Source organism: Megalobrama amblycephala, linkage group LG22, assembly GCF_018812025.1.
Source record: "Megalobrama amblycephala isolate DHTTF-2021 linkage group LG22, ASM1881202v1, whole genome shotgun sequence".
Classification (NCBI taxonomy): Eukaryota; Metazoa; Chordata; class Actinopteri; order Cypriniformes; family Xenocyprididae; genus Megalobrama; species Megalobrama amblycephala.
The window spans coordinates 7,577,649-7,593,063 of NC_063065.1; positions in this window are offsets into that span (position 1 = coordinate 7,577,649).

Consider the following 15,415-nt stretch of genomic DNA (forward strand, 5'->3'; position numbering starts at 1 on the left):
AAAAACACTCCCACAAGCCACTGGGGCAGTGCCATAGCTCCAAGGCCGGGACACAGCGATCGGGCTGTTCGGGCCTGTAGGCTACAAAACACTTCTCTGTTCCAGGCAGAGATTCACGACACATGAAGACATGCACCTGTTAGATAGCTGAGAGAGAGAGAGAGAGAGAGAGAGAGAGAGAGAGAGTGTGTTTGAGAGGAGGAGTGAATGAATGAGAGGGTGATGGGAAGGAGGATGTCAAACACTAAGCGCATGCATGTCAAGGTTGTCGTCTAACACTGATAAAAGTCAGTCTTATTTACTTTATAGAAAATGATTATAGTTTGTGTGACCAAAAACTTGTTTTGTTTATTGATATTAAAGAAACCAATCTGCCAATCCTATTTGGGCAAAATCAGGTGTTGTTATTAAATATAAAAAAAGTATAAAGCTGGAATAAAATATAAATATTAGATGAAAAACTTAAACTTAAAAAATTTAAATGGAAATTAGAAATGTTGTCTTGCCAAATAATTGAAATAAAATAAGTTTAAGATGAAGTACTAAAATGACTAAAACTGATTAAAATAACCAATAAAAATGACAAAAGCACATAATAAAATTACTAAAAATTATTGAAAAATTTAAAATTTAAAGCTAAAATATTAATAAATACTATAAGGCTATTTATGCGTGTTTGTGTGAAATAACTTATGAAAAATATGTAATAATATAGCTAAATATTAATATTATTTTTGTTATGTCCATTTATAAATAACATTTGATAATATAATAAAATATGAATATAATTTATTACTTTTTGCTATATATATATATGAATAATTTATGAAAAATATTTAATAAAATAATTTAATATTATTTTATTTATTATTATATATATATATATATATATATATATATATATATATATATATATATATATATATATGTATATGTGTGTGTGTGTGTGTGTGTGTGTGTGTATGTGTGTAGGTGTGTGTGTGTGTGTGTGCATTTGTGGGAAATAACTTATGAAAAATATATAATAATTTAATTAAATATTAGTATTATTTTTATTTTTGTTATATATATATTAATAATTTATGAAAAACATTTAATAATATAATTAAATATGAATATATTATTTTTGCTATATATGATATATGAAAAATATGTAATATAATTTATTATTTTATTTTTTATTTTTGTTTTATATATATGAATAATTTATGAAAATATTTAATAATATAAATAAATAATATATTATTTATTTGTTACTTTTGTTACATATAGCCTATATTTTATAAAAAATTATATTCTAAAATATTTTTTCATAAATTGTTTTATATGAATATAAATGTATATAGTATATAAGTGCATTTAAAAGTGTAATATACATTAAAATATAAATATTAAAAATATATAAAAAAATATTAATTAATTATAAATATATTCATTTAAAATATAGAAAAATAAATTGTACAATTTTTTTACATTTTTTAATATTAAATAACATTTATTTACATATTTTGGGGTGATCAACACAAATGTCTAGCCACTGCATATTAAGCTGGGACTTTTTTTTTTTTTTTTTTTTTTTTTTTTTTAATGACATCATATTCACCCTAATGGTCATTCACATTAGATCAAATGTGTCTATGCTTTCTATACTGCAACTGTGGGTTGACTGCTGACCAGCTGTGGTCCAAACGCCTCAGATAACTCAGTCGTCCCGCCGCATGGCATTACAGACAGGAGATAACACCTGTCCAGACAATCCAAACCACCTGCTCTTTCAAACTCTCCACAAACACTCCCTTACACAACACATGACGTGAGAAAGATGAAAAAGACAGGAGAGACAGAGACAGAGCACTTGCGAGCGCGAACACACCCTAGGTAGTCACCTTACACTTGAATGTAAGAAGCTGTGTGCATTCCTCAGGTTCTAGAGATGTTCCTTATAGCCTCGGGCTGAGATTCTATCTGTGAGCATCTACTGAGAAATAACTGAGCCAAGTGAAATCACTGTGGTTTGCTTATCTTTACAAAAACATTCCTGTCCTTAATATCTAAGCGACATCTGAAACCGACAATCTTGACAGACTTTGGCAGCTGACTGTTCTGTTTACATAGTACCTGCTAATGGACAAAGATGTTAATTCACATTCTAACTGCTTTAGTGGTAAGATTTGTTATGTCATAGCCAAATTTAAGACTTTTCTTTAAATCGATATGACAATTGTTTCTGAAGTTAGACCACATTTAATCATTTTATCTTATGTCCATAGCTTTGTTATTTTGTGGTGTCAGTTGATTTGCGCACTTTACTTGACATGTGGAACTGAGAAAACTTTGCAATTCGGTTGTAACTCTTAAAGGGACAGTTCCCCCAAAAATGAGAATTCTGTCATTAATTACTCACCCTCATGTCGTTTCAAACCCGTAAAACGTTAGATCCAAAGCGTGTTCACGAGAGCACCTTGACGCATGCATGTTGCGTGAATGTGCGTTGGAGATTAATATTTTGTAAATAATTTTGGGGTTTTGTTTGTGCAAACAAAGCACTCACGTCGCTTCATGAAATTGAGGTTAAACCACTGGAGTCACATGGATTACTTTAATGAGGTCTTTACTACCTTTCTGGGGCTTGAAAGTGGTAGTTGCGTAGCTGTCAATAATAGCTTTCAGATTTCATTTAAAAGATCTTCATTTGTGTTCCAAAGATGAACAAAAGACTTACTGGTTTGCAACGACATGAGGGTGAGTAATTACTGACAGAATTTTCATTTTTGGGTGAACTGTCCCTTTAAGACTCTTTGTGACAGCCAATAAGAAGTGCAAACTGGTGAAAAAGATAAATGCTGATGCCATTAACCGTAAGCAAACTGCTTGTTAAACACAGATCTCTAGTTATGAAACAAGAATATAATGCTTATATTTCCTGACCAGCTGAATTTCAACATTATTATAATGTTATGCTTACAATGTCAAACACTTAAAATCAGATTTGCACCAGAGTACTTTGTGTGTGTGTTACTGTGTACTAAAGAAATAGTGTGCTAAAATGTGTGATCTGCATAGGTGCGTGAGATATTGTGTCTTGTTGCCACCACCTGGTGTAGTGATGTGGTGCACCTGTGAGGGAATATACCTGCTGAATGCAGAAAAATGCCCAAAACGTGTACGTGTGTGTGTGTGTGTGTGTGTGTGTATATATATATATATATATATATATATATATACAGTATATACCGATCAGGCAAACACTATGAGCACTGACAGGTGAAGTGAATAACACTGATTATCTCTTCATCACGGCACCTGTTAGTGTGTGGGATGTATTAGTCAGCAAGTGAACATTTTGTCCTCAAAGTTGATGTATTTGAAGCAGGAAAAATGGCCAAGCAGAAGGATTTGAGCGAGTTTGACAAGGGCTAAATTGTGATGGCTAGACGACTGGGTCAGAGCATCTCCAAAACTGCAGCTCTTGTGGGGTGTTCCCAGTCTGCAGTGGTCAGTATCTATCAAAAGAGGTCCAAGGAAGGAACAGTGGTGAACCTGCGATAGGATCATGGGCGGCCAAGGCTCACTGATGCACGTGGGGGGCGAAGGCTGACCTGTGTGGTCCGATCCAACAGATGAGCTGTAGCTCAAACTGCTCAAGAAGTTAATGCTGGTTCTGATAGAAAGGTGTCAGAATACACAGTGCATCACAGTTGCATAGCTGCAGACCAGTCAGGATGCCCATGCTGACCCCTGTCCACCGCTGAAAGTGTCAACAGTGGACACGTGAGCATCAGAACTGGACCACGGAGCAATGGAAGAAGGTGGCCTGGTCTGATGAATCAAGCCGGTGGAGGCATTGTGATGCTTTGGGCAATGTTCTGCTGGTAAACCTTGGGTCCTGCCATCCATGTGGATGTTACTTTGACACGTACCACCTCCCTAAGCATTGTTGCAGACCACATACACCCTTTCATGGAAACGGTATTCCCTGGTGGCTGTGGCCTCTTTCAGCAGGATAATAAGCCAAAGCAAAAATGGTTCAGGAATGGTTTGAGGAGCACAATGAGTTTGAGGTGTTGAATTGGCCTCCAAATTCCCCAGATCTCAATCCAATCGAGCATCTGTGGGATGAGCTGAACAAACAAGTCCAATCCATGGAGGCTCCACCTCACAACTTGGACCTAAATGATCTGCTGCTAACATCTTGGTGCCAGAAACCACAGCACACCTTCAGGGGTCTAGAGGAGTCCATGCCTCGATGGGTCAGGGCTGTTTTGGCAGCAAAAGGAGGACCAACACAATATTAGGAAGGTGGTCATTATGTTATGCTTGATCGCACTGCTGAAAAATCCAGCTAAAACCAGCGTAAGCTGGTCAGGCTAGTTTTAGCTGGTCTCCCAGCCTGGTCATAGCTGGTTTTAGAGGGGTTTTGGTTAGCTAGGAGACTGGGAGGCTGGGAAACCAGCTTAAACCAGCTGAACACCAGCTAACCTAGGCTGGGAGACCAGCTAAAACCAGCTACTTCCAGCTTAAACCAACTAAGACCAGCCAACCAGCTTAGGCTGGTTTAAGATGGATTTTTCAGCAGGGGCGGTGTATATATATATATATATATATATATATATATATATATATATATATATATATATATATATATATATATATACAATAAAAATAATCTCTAGATATGGCTCAGATCCCAACTTCAATGTCTAAGTCTAAGAAATTTTTCACCTGTTTTTTTCTTTCCGCCAGCAAAAACAGTAAGTCAAATTACTTTGAAAAACAACAACAACAAGACACGTGATTTGAGGAATGTCTGTCTGAAACATTGCAGGGTTTAATACAGGTTTGTTCATATCACTAACCCTTAATATAAGCAATAATAATAGTGATGCTTCCCTTGCAAAAACCACAAATATGAAGCATATCATCTGGGACACTGTGACAGGACTGACAAATGGAGCCACTTGCAGAGGACACGGATAAATACGAGAGGAAGAGAGAAATACAATCAATATCTTTCCAGACAACAGTATGACTAGGCAGCATTTGAGTTTTAGTGGAAGACTCCAAATCACATTCCATCAGGGCTGCTGGGAGGAAGCAGGAATGGACACGGCCGTCACACTTCCTCTGCCATTTCACACACACGTTAACCCCCGGCGCCCTGGACAGACGGGGCCGGACTCTGCCTGTCACCTCATGAAACACACACACACACTGGACTCCCTAAACACACCTCATCATTTCACATGACAAAGATGATGAAATTAGATCATCAGGATTTTCGATGTGTTTGTGTGTTTCATGTGTTTCTGATCTGGAGTGTGATGACGGTCACAGTGACCTTTAGAGTAACAGTATTGTCTGAACAAAAGACAAAGTGTTTCCTATTACTTATTTATCTTTGGGTTCTGCAGTCAGACTCAGATCACATGTATTGAGACAACGGGTGAAGATTTAGTGAGTAACCTTTTCTTGACCGTTTCTTTGTTTCTAACAAATATTTTTTGGAAAACTAAACAGATGAACTAAACCATAACCTAAACCTTGCATGCAAAAGGCCTGCAGTCAGTCACAACAAACCCCTGAAAATCTGAGAATTAATTATTAGAATTACATTTAATAATTTTAATATGCACTTTTTTGGGCTTCAAAATCTCCTCCTCTATTTATTGCCATTATAAAGCTTGGAAGAGCCAGGACATTATTTAATATAACTCTGATTGTGTTCTTCTAAAAGAAGAAAGTCATATACACCTAAAAAGGCTTGAGGGTGAGTAAATCATGGGATAATTGTCATTTTTGGGTGAACTATCCCTTTAATATTCAAATAAAATAACAACAACAACATTAAAATCATTGAAAATGCTTTGTGAATATTTGATAGCCAGCCCTATTCTGATCCATAAACTACTCCCATCAGCTAAACCCTATTTTTAAACCGTTATATTTCTTTGCCCTATTTTGGATCAAATCCTTATTTACAACCGATTACGAGACGCTAGAGAAAGATGCAGCCCGCGGGAGCAGTCGCTGGGAAGAATGATGGGGTTTTCTGAATGGTGTGTCTGTGCACTTCCTGTTGGCATGATATCAGAAAGTGGGAAGTTACTGAGTCTGCAGTCGGCCCTGCCAATACTGGAACAATCCAGCTGTGAGAGCGTGCGAGACAGAGAGAGATTCACATCGTACGATATACAGCGGCCTTGGAAAGCATTTGGAGACTTAAGTCACACTTAAAAATGTCATTAAATACAAAACATCAAAACAAAGTGCTACTGTTTTTGCTTATTGACTTTAAATCAACTGGTGATTTTTTGTCAGTTCTCCTCAAGTTTGCACAAGTGTCCTTTCAACATTAACTATGAACATGTTGCTCTAACATTTTAACAAAATACATTTTCTCTTCATTTTGTAAAGTGTATCATGTATCATGTATATATATATATATATATATATATATATATATATATATATATGTCATTGATGAATAAGGTTTATAAAAGTGTCAAAAAATATAATGGAGATTTTGAAGTTTAATTAAGTGTTAACAATGAGATTATGAGGTTTTTATAATCAATTAACACTGCTTTTGTCATTTTTTACTAGATGGACAAAATTTGTCACCAAAAAAGTCATTCGGTTTAACCAAAATTTCGGTTTCACCGAATGACACTTTTGGTTATACCGAATGACGATATTTTTAAACATTGCTAACAGGCTGATATCTAGCTAGCTAGCAAAAGAACAATCAAACATTTTATATTTAGTACAAGTTTTTAAAATATTACAACATTTTCCATGTTTTATAGCGGTTGTACCGAATGACACGATGTTTCGGGAAATGCGTATGAGAAAGTGAAAACATGAATTTTTCAAATAGTTAAAAGAGATTTAGTTACTTTGCTTCATGACCATGTGGTCCTTTGCAGGTATCTGAATGATGTCACATCCTGTCACATGATATTGACCGCATGACTTGATCCAAAATGGTCCCTTAATATTGGTTATTCCGAATGACATCAATGAAATTCATTTTTCCGGACGACTTCTACACATAATTTTAATACCATTTTGCACTATGTTGAAATATGATGTTATAAAATCATGCGAGAATAAAAAATATATACATTTATTACATTTTAAGATATTTTAATCAAATGAAATGGCTGTATTGGCCTTTGTACGGTTAAACCGAGTGACCTTTTGACACTTAAAAATCTTTAAAATACCTTTATATGTAGCAAAATATAATTAAAATCTTTTGGATTCAATAAAAGAGATCTAGTTGTACTACCTTTGGATGTCATATCTTTGTTTTTTTTATTATTATTAAGACCTTTGGACAAAAAAATGACCCGTCACGTCATTGACCCATATATATATATATATATATATATATAAATATATATATACATACATACATACATACATACACACAAGAAACATAACTACAGATGAGACTGCATTTGTGTACATGCATTTTTATGGCTATATGTGTAAGTCTGTGATTTCTTAACAAGGCACTAATGTCCCCGCCGCAGTCAGCGAGATGTATTCTCGGCTCCATTCGCAGCAATCGGTCGGTCTGTCTTGCTCTAATTGTTTCCAGATTTGTGTGGGAGGTCAAGCCCCACAGTGCGCGGCCCTGCCAAGTTTATAAACACAGCAACGTTTCCAGATGGCCAGCGGCTCCAGCCTGGCTAGCAGGTTGATTGGGTGCAGAATAATAGCAGGTGGAGAACAGACAATGAATTCCTTGACACTTTAGACCTCTCGCTCGCTCACACACTCAACGGCAGTTTTTAGAAATAACCATTAGAAGCCTCCAGTGCTTCGCAGTGCATGGAGATTTCAGGATTTCCTTTAACATTGCTTTTATGACTCAACTTTTAAAGGTACTTCATAAATTGTGAATGCATCAATACATTTATGTATTATTTCATTAAATGCTATAGATTTCATAGCTGGTGTACGATTTTAAAAATGAGCATTCTTCACATTCAAATTCAGCAAAGAATCATTTAGTTCTCAAGAAAGTTTCTCTTTATATCAGCGTATTGGATTTCAGGTCCTTAAAAGGTGGATAATACAATAAAAAGTTGTTTATGTAACTTTAAAAAAAAAAATCCCCTTCTTCACCAGGCTGTAACCTTTTTTGTTCTAACTGAAACCTTTATTTTTTAAAAGTGAACACTTCTGCTGAAAGAAAATTAATACAGAAGAAAATCAAACCTTCATTACCAGATTTTAAAAAATAAGCATGCAGGAAATGAAAGTTGCCAATTTCTCCACCACTTTTTTCCATATGTGCTGTTTGAGTGACTATAAATGCTTTAAAAACAGCTCGTGTACAATTACACAACATTAGGTCGAGTCGAGTCATTTTTATTTGTATAGCGTTTTTAACAATCCGTGTTGATTTGAAAATTGTGCCTTAATGTCTTTAAGCCCCAGTGAGCAACCAAAGCAGAATTTAGAAAGAGATTTAGACAACTTGTTGGATTAATTCATGCTGCCATGTCTGGGCGTTTACTCAGAAATGCACCTGGCAGCTTTAGTGACCAGTGTGCAAAACCCCTTATTATCTCAGTCTTTACATAGGTTTCTATAGGAATTTCTATATAGAGATACATGCCCACTGGTCATTGAAGTTGCTTTATTTAAACCATCTTTATGTGAAGAATATACTTTACAAATTGCATAGTATGTTCATATGAAAGACTTATACATAAGGGGATTGGAGCGGGTTGGGAGTGGGTCTTTGCACATTAAAGAAATGCAGCTTTTAAAAAACTGAATTTCCAAAATTTAATTGAATTTCCAAAAGTTATTGAAAGTTTATGAATCAAAGACCTAATCAAAATGAATCGGCATAAACAAAAATAAATGAATAACTAGATAAAAAAGTTGAGACAAAGTCTAAGTTGACTTGAAAAAGCCTAGCCAGAAAATTTGAAGTAGTTTTAAAAGCTTGAAGTTTGATAGATAGATAGATAGATAGATAGATAGATAGATAGATAGATAGATAGATAGATAGATAGATAGATAGATAGATAGATAGATAGATAGATAGATAGATTGATTTAGGGTACTCAATGTGGTTGCTAGGGTGTTGATATGTGGTTTCTAGGGTACTCTGAGTGTTTGCATAGGTTTTATGTGGTTGCTAAGGTACTCTGGTTAGTTGCTAGGGTACTCAAGGTAGTTGCTAAGGTGTTGCTATGCTGTTGATAAGGTACTCTGAGTGGTTGTTAGGGTGTTGCTATGTGGTTGCTAGGGTATTCTGGGTGGTCGCTAGGGTATTGCTATGCAGTTGTTAAGGTACTCACAATGGTTGCTACGGTGGTTGCTATGCAGTAGATAGATAGATTGATTTAGGGTATTCAATGTGGTTGCTAGGGTACTCTGAGTGGTTGCAGGGGTTTTATATAGTTGCTAAGGTACTCTGGTTGGTTGCTAGTGTACTCAAGGTAGCTGCTAAGGTAGTGCTATGCTGTTGCTAAGGTACTCTGAGTGGTTGCTAGGGTACTCATGATGGTTGCTAGGGTGTTGCTATGCGGTTGCTAGGGTATTCTGGGTGGTTGCTAGGGTGTTGCTATGCAGCTGTTAAGGAACTCACAATGGTTGCTACGGTGGTTGCTATGCAATAGATAGATAGATAGATAAATAGATTGATTGATTGATTGATTTAGGGTACTCAATGTGGTTGCTAGGGTGTTGATATGTGGTTGCTAGGGTACTCTGAGTGGTTGCAAAGGTTTTATGTGGTTGCTAATGTACTCTGGTTAGTTGCTAGGGTACTCAAGGTAGTTGCTAAGGTGTTGCTATGCTGTTGCTAAGGTACTCTGAGTGGTTGCTAGGGTACTCATGATGGTTGCTAGGGTGTTGCTTTGCGGTTGCTAGGGTATTCTGGGTGGTCGCTAAGGTATTGCTATGGAGTTGTTAAGGTACTCACAATGGTTGCTACGGTGGTTGCTATGCAATAGATAGATAGATAGATTGATTTAGGGTATTCAATGTGGTTGCAAGGGTACTCTGAGTGGTTGCAGGGGTTTTATGTAGTTGCTAAAGTACTCTGGTTGGTTGCTAGTGTACTCAAGGTAGCTGCTAAGGTGGTGCTATGCTGTTGCTAAGGTACTCTGAGTGGTTGCTAGGGTACTCATGATGGCTGCTAGGGTGTTGCTATGCGGTTGCTAGGGTATTCTGGGTGGTTGCTAGGGTGTTGCTATGCAGTTGTTAAGGTACTCACAATGGTTGCTATGCGATAGATAGATAGATGGATAGATGGATAGATAGATAGATAGATAGATAGATAGATAGATAGATAGATAGATAGATAGATAGATAGATAGATGTTTAGCCTATCTGAAAGTGTGATATGACATCTTTTTAATGTAGTGATTCATTTGCTCAGTACATATTTTCCATACGGTATCGTATCACATAAGAATCACATCATAACATTGTTCTGACACTTGAATCTGTCACCAGTTCATCCAGACTATTCCGTCATGACTGAGGATTTTTGCTTTTATGTCACACATGTCTGGACGGCTGACGCGTTTGCTGCGCCGGCTGAAGGAATGCGCTTTGGACTTTTAAAAGGTGAGATTTTTATCAAGGGAAGCAGATTGTAGACGAGCAGTATCCTTCCACACGGCCCCGTTTCCACAAACTCCTCAGAAGAGCTGTCAGGAACGAGGGAAGAGGGAGGAATGGAAATGGAAAGAGAGGTTTGGGGAGCTCCTTTCATCGACTGTGGTGTGCTACACTTGTTTTAGCCAAAGCCACCCCCCTCCCCCTCACTTCCACCTTAAATCTCCTTCTCTCACTCACCCTCTCGCTCTAGTAGACTCCAGATGTGCCGTGGCTCCAGTGTGGCTGACATATACAGTAAATCGGCATCTGAGGGCTCGTCAATCTGCGGGACACTGAACGCGCTCGCCCCCGGCTCAGAGGAGCGTTACAGCCCCGCCCCCTCCTCACCACTGATGCCGCGGCCGCTGGGGAAAGTTTGGATGATGGAGATCCCCAGAGAGAAGGTTTGTGGACGGCGCTGATGCGGAGGCGGAATCAAAAACCAGCAGCCAAGAAACATTTTCAGAAGGAGTCTGAGGGAGAACTCTGTATCACAAAGCAGCAGAAATCACACAAGTAACACAAAAGTATTACGGTTGTTCTTGAACAGTAATTCATATTTAGTGCAAGCATTCATAAAGTGTGCTGATTATAGGTCCTTACAATAAAGTACTATATGTTACTAAACAATTACAGTATTCATGTACTATGGTATTAAAGGGTTAGTTAGGTCATTAATTACTCACCCTCATGTCGTTCCACACCCGTAAGACCTTTACTCATCTTCAGAACACAAATTAAGATATTTTTGATAAAATCCGATGGTTCAGTGAGGCCTCTATTGCCAGCAAGATAATTAACACTTTCAGATGCCCAGAAAGCTACTAAAGACATATTTAAAACAGTTCATGTGACCACAGTGGTTCAACCTTAATGTTATGAAGTGACGAGAATACTTTTTGTGCACCAAAAAAACAAAATAACGACTTTATTCAACAATATCTAGTGATGGGCGATTTTAAAACACTGCTTCATGAAGCTTCGAAGCTTTACGAATCTTTTGTTTCGAATCAGTGGTTCGGAGTGTGTATCAAACTGCCAAAGTCACGCCCCCCAGTGGTGAACCATTGAAATTTCGAAAGACTTATGACGTAATGAAGCATCGTTTACTGGAATCACATGACTTTGGCAGATTGATACACGCTCCGACCCAATGATTTGAAACAAAAGATTCGTAAAGCTTCAAAGCTTCATGAAGCAGTGTTTTGAAATGACCAGATATTGTTGAATAAAGTCATTTTTTTGTTTGTTTGGTGCACAAAAAGTATTCTCGTCACTTCATAACATTAAGGTTGAACCACTGTAGTCACATGAACTGTTTTAAATATGTCTTTAGTAGCTTTCTGGGCATCTGAAAGTGTTAATTATCTTGCTGTCAATGGAGGCCTCACTGAGCCATCAGATTTTATCAAAAATATCTTCATTTGTGTCATTTGTGAAGATGAATGAAGGTCTTACGGGTGTGGAACAACATGAGGGTGAGTAATTAATGACAGAATTTTCATTTTTGGGTGAACTAACCCTTTAACATGCAAAAATATAGGCCTACTTACAAAAACTTTTTGAATGAAAGGTAGAGTTGTGTGTCATCAGCATAGCAGTGATAGGATAAACCATGTTTCCCAATGACAGATCCCAGTGATGACATGTAGATGGAGAAGAGAAGAGGTCCAAGTACTGAGCCCTGAGGCACCCCAGTAGCAAAATGTTGCGACTTTTGCTACTGAGGAGTGACACCTCACTCCTCCAAGACACCCTGAAGGACCTAACTAAGAGGTAAGACTTGAACCACTGGAGTGTGGTTCCTGAGATGCCCTTTTACCATAGTAGTACTATAGTACCATGGCACTTTCCAGTGCTTTTTTTGCAAGTTTAATATGGTTTTAGGCATGCTAATACCATTGTAGCCTACATTAATATTTTCACCGTTCGGTACCATGATATATAAAAATACCATATATTATTTAATACCATGCTACCACCACACTACATTTGCAATGACCTATGACTCATTAATTATTTCACATGCAATACTGTAATCAGCACATTTTATGAATGCTTGCACTAAAAAAGTACCATGATTCACAAACAATACCATATTAAATGAATATGGTAATCATTCAATAAATTACCATCTTATGTCATCACTGCACTGTGAAATCTTTAGGGATGCTTCATATTCAATATTCATATTTCTGATTTATTTCATTCAAAATTTACACCCTACTTATGTATGGAAAAATATTTGCACACCCTTAAAGTGTGACCAGTCAAATTGTCTCAAATCTTAGGACTTTCAACACCCACTTCTAGATGTAAATCGTCCATCAGCGGATGAATATTTAGCATCCGCATCGTTCGTTTGGTAACCTCACAGGCTTGTGCAGATCCAAATTCTGTTAACTCCTCCGCTCCAGACGAAACAAGGCAAACCTCAGGGGCAGATCAGGGTGAAAGAGCGAGAGACAGAGAAAAAACAAAAACAAATGTTCTCTTTCAAACAAGACAAGAGGGAATGAGAGCGCTCCGATGTTTCAACACATCTATAAACACACTAGAGACTTCGAATTGACCAAGAATTGGGCAATGCGTCAATGGCGGGGAGAGCTGGAAAGGTTGAGAAAGAATTGTGCTGATGTTAGATAAACTTTTCAAGGAGAAGGTTAAGCTAGTCCTTACTCACTCGGCCGATGACGTCTACAGAGCAGTGGACACTCAGAAGATGTCGAATTCAAAAGCATTAATTGGGAGTCAGAGTTGCAGAATTAGGATTCTGTGTGTGTGTGCAATGGTGTGAGTGTGTGAGAGAGTTTGCATGCGTCTGGCTCTGCGATAAGAGCACTTACTCAGATTGACTCCAACCCTGGGAAAATGAGTGGGCTGGAATGTATGAAGAAACAGCATCTGTGCGCATACACACACACTCACACACACACGCGCACACAGTTGGCCATATACAGTCTACTTACTTACTGTATATATGCAAAGTCTCTCTCTAAATATTCATGCATGGAAATTCATGTTTTTTATACCAGGAATGAGCTATAAATGAATCCACCAATAGTGCGTGTGGACTGCCGCAGCTCAGAGCGTGGTTGGAGAACTGTGTCGCCAACTTCCTGTGGGATCCCTGTTCTCCGTCGTACATATTTGGGGCTGTGTGAGTATGCGAGTAACCGACCCAGGCGTCAGCAAGCTGATTATTTTCACTGACCCGAGTCTGTCTCCTGCGGGGCCTCTGACGGCGCGTGTGAGTGAGAGTGAAAAAGACAGAGAGACAGAGAGACAGATGGCGTGAGCAAAGAGACATAAAGGGGAGAGTTAGAAAAGGATGAAGATCGAGGAAATGCAGAGGTGAAAGGATAGAAAAGAAGAGAAAAGAGAATGAATAGGAAAAGGAAATGGAAATAAAAGTGTTGAGGTGCAAAATAATGAAAACAAATGAAAAGAAAAAGAAAGGAAGATATAAGAGGATGAAAACCCAGAAAGTGTAGTGGTGAAATAAAATAATATAATAACATAAAATAAAATAAAACAATCAAATAAAATACAATGGGTTTTTTGTAAAAACGAAGGTTGAAATGGATGAAGATACAGAAAGTGTTGATGTCAAAGAGGAGTAAAGTAAAAAAAAAAATAATAGGAAAGTATGGAAGCTTGTTTCCGCCAAGGAATGAAACGATTTAAAAGATAATTGCGACTTTTTTTCTCACAATTGTGAGATATAAACTCAATTCTGACTATTTTTCTCGCAATTGACCATTTGCAAAGACCCGCCCCCTTTAGTTACTGTTGCTACGTCCGACAAGCCATGCCGATCTCTTGCCACACTTCATGTTCTCACGCAATTAAAAATACATCGCGGAGCAAAAAGACAGAGCAGGTTACTTTTGATATGAAACAAAGTCTCAAATTTTGTCATTTTTAAAGAAATGTAAACAATAAAAACCGTTTTGTGGCTCTTTAATATGTCGTGACAGATCGCTGTAGTGCCTCAGCTCAAGCGGCTCAAGAACCGATCATCTCTTCTTACTAATTAATTTATAGCATCAAATAAACATGAATGAACATCAGAAGGTATGTTGTTTCAATCGCAGAAAGATGTCAGTACACACCATTTTCAAGTTCAAGTCCACCGAGGTTAATCTGCTAACTCCCCTGACTACTCTGTCGGACAAAATGGTGGATTCGGCGTTATGATTGGTTAGATCCCCCGTCAATCAAACTCCTGGCGAAGGGTCAATTCCAAGTTTATTTCTCGCAATTCTGACTTTATAACTTGCAATTCTAATTTTTTCCTCACAATTGCATTCAAATCTCGCAAATTCTGACTTCTTTTCTCAGAATTGCCAGATATAAACTCGCAATTGCGAGTTACAAAGTCTAAGAAATTTTCTCAGAAAGTTTCTCAGAATTGCAAGTTTATATCTCACAGTTCTGAGAAAAAAAAGTCAGAATCGTGAGATAAAAAGTCACAATTACACAGAAAAGAAAGGGAAGAAAATAGAAAGGAAAAGGAAGATAGAAAAGGATGAAGATCCAGAACGTGTCGAGGTGAAAGAAAAGATACAGAAAAAGGGCCATGAAAGAAAAAGGAAATTAAAACAAATGGGAATGGAAAAGACAGGACTTTGAAAGTCAAAGAAAAGGAACTGGAAGTGAAAAAATTAAAATGAAAAGGAAAAAGGAAGAAAAAAGAAAGTATAACCACAATACATTCCTTTTCCTTGTCATTTTCCTGGAAAGTAAGGAAATGAAAGTAAGAGACTTTAAAAATGTA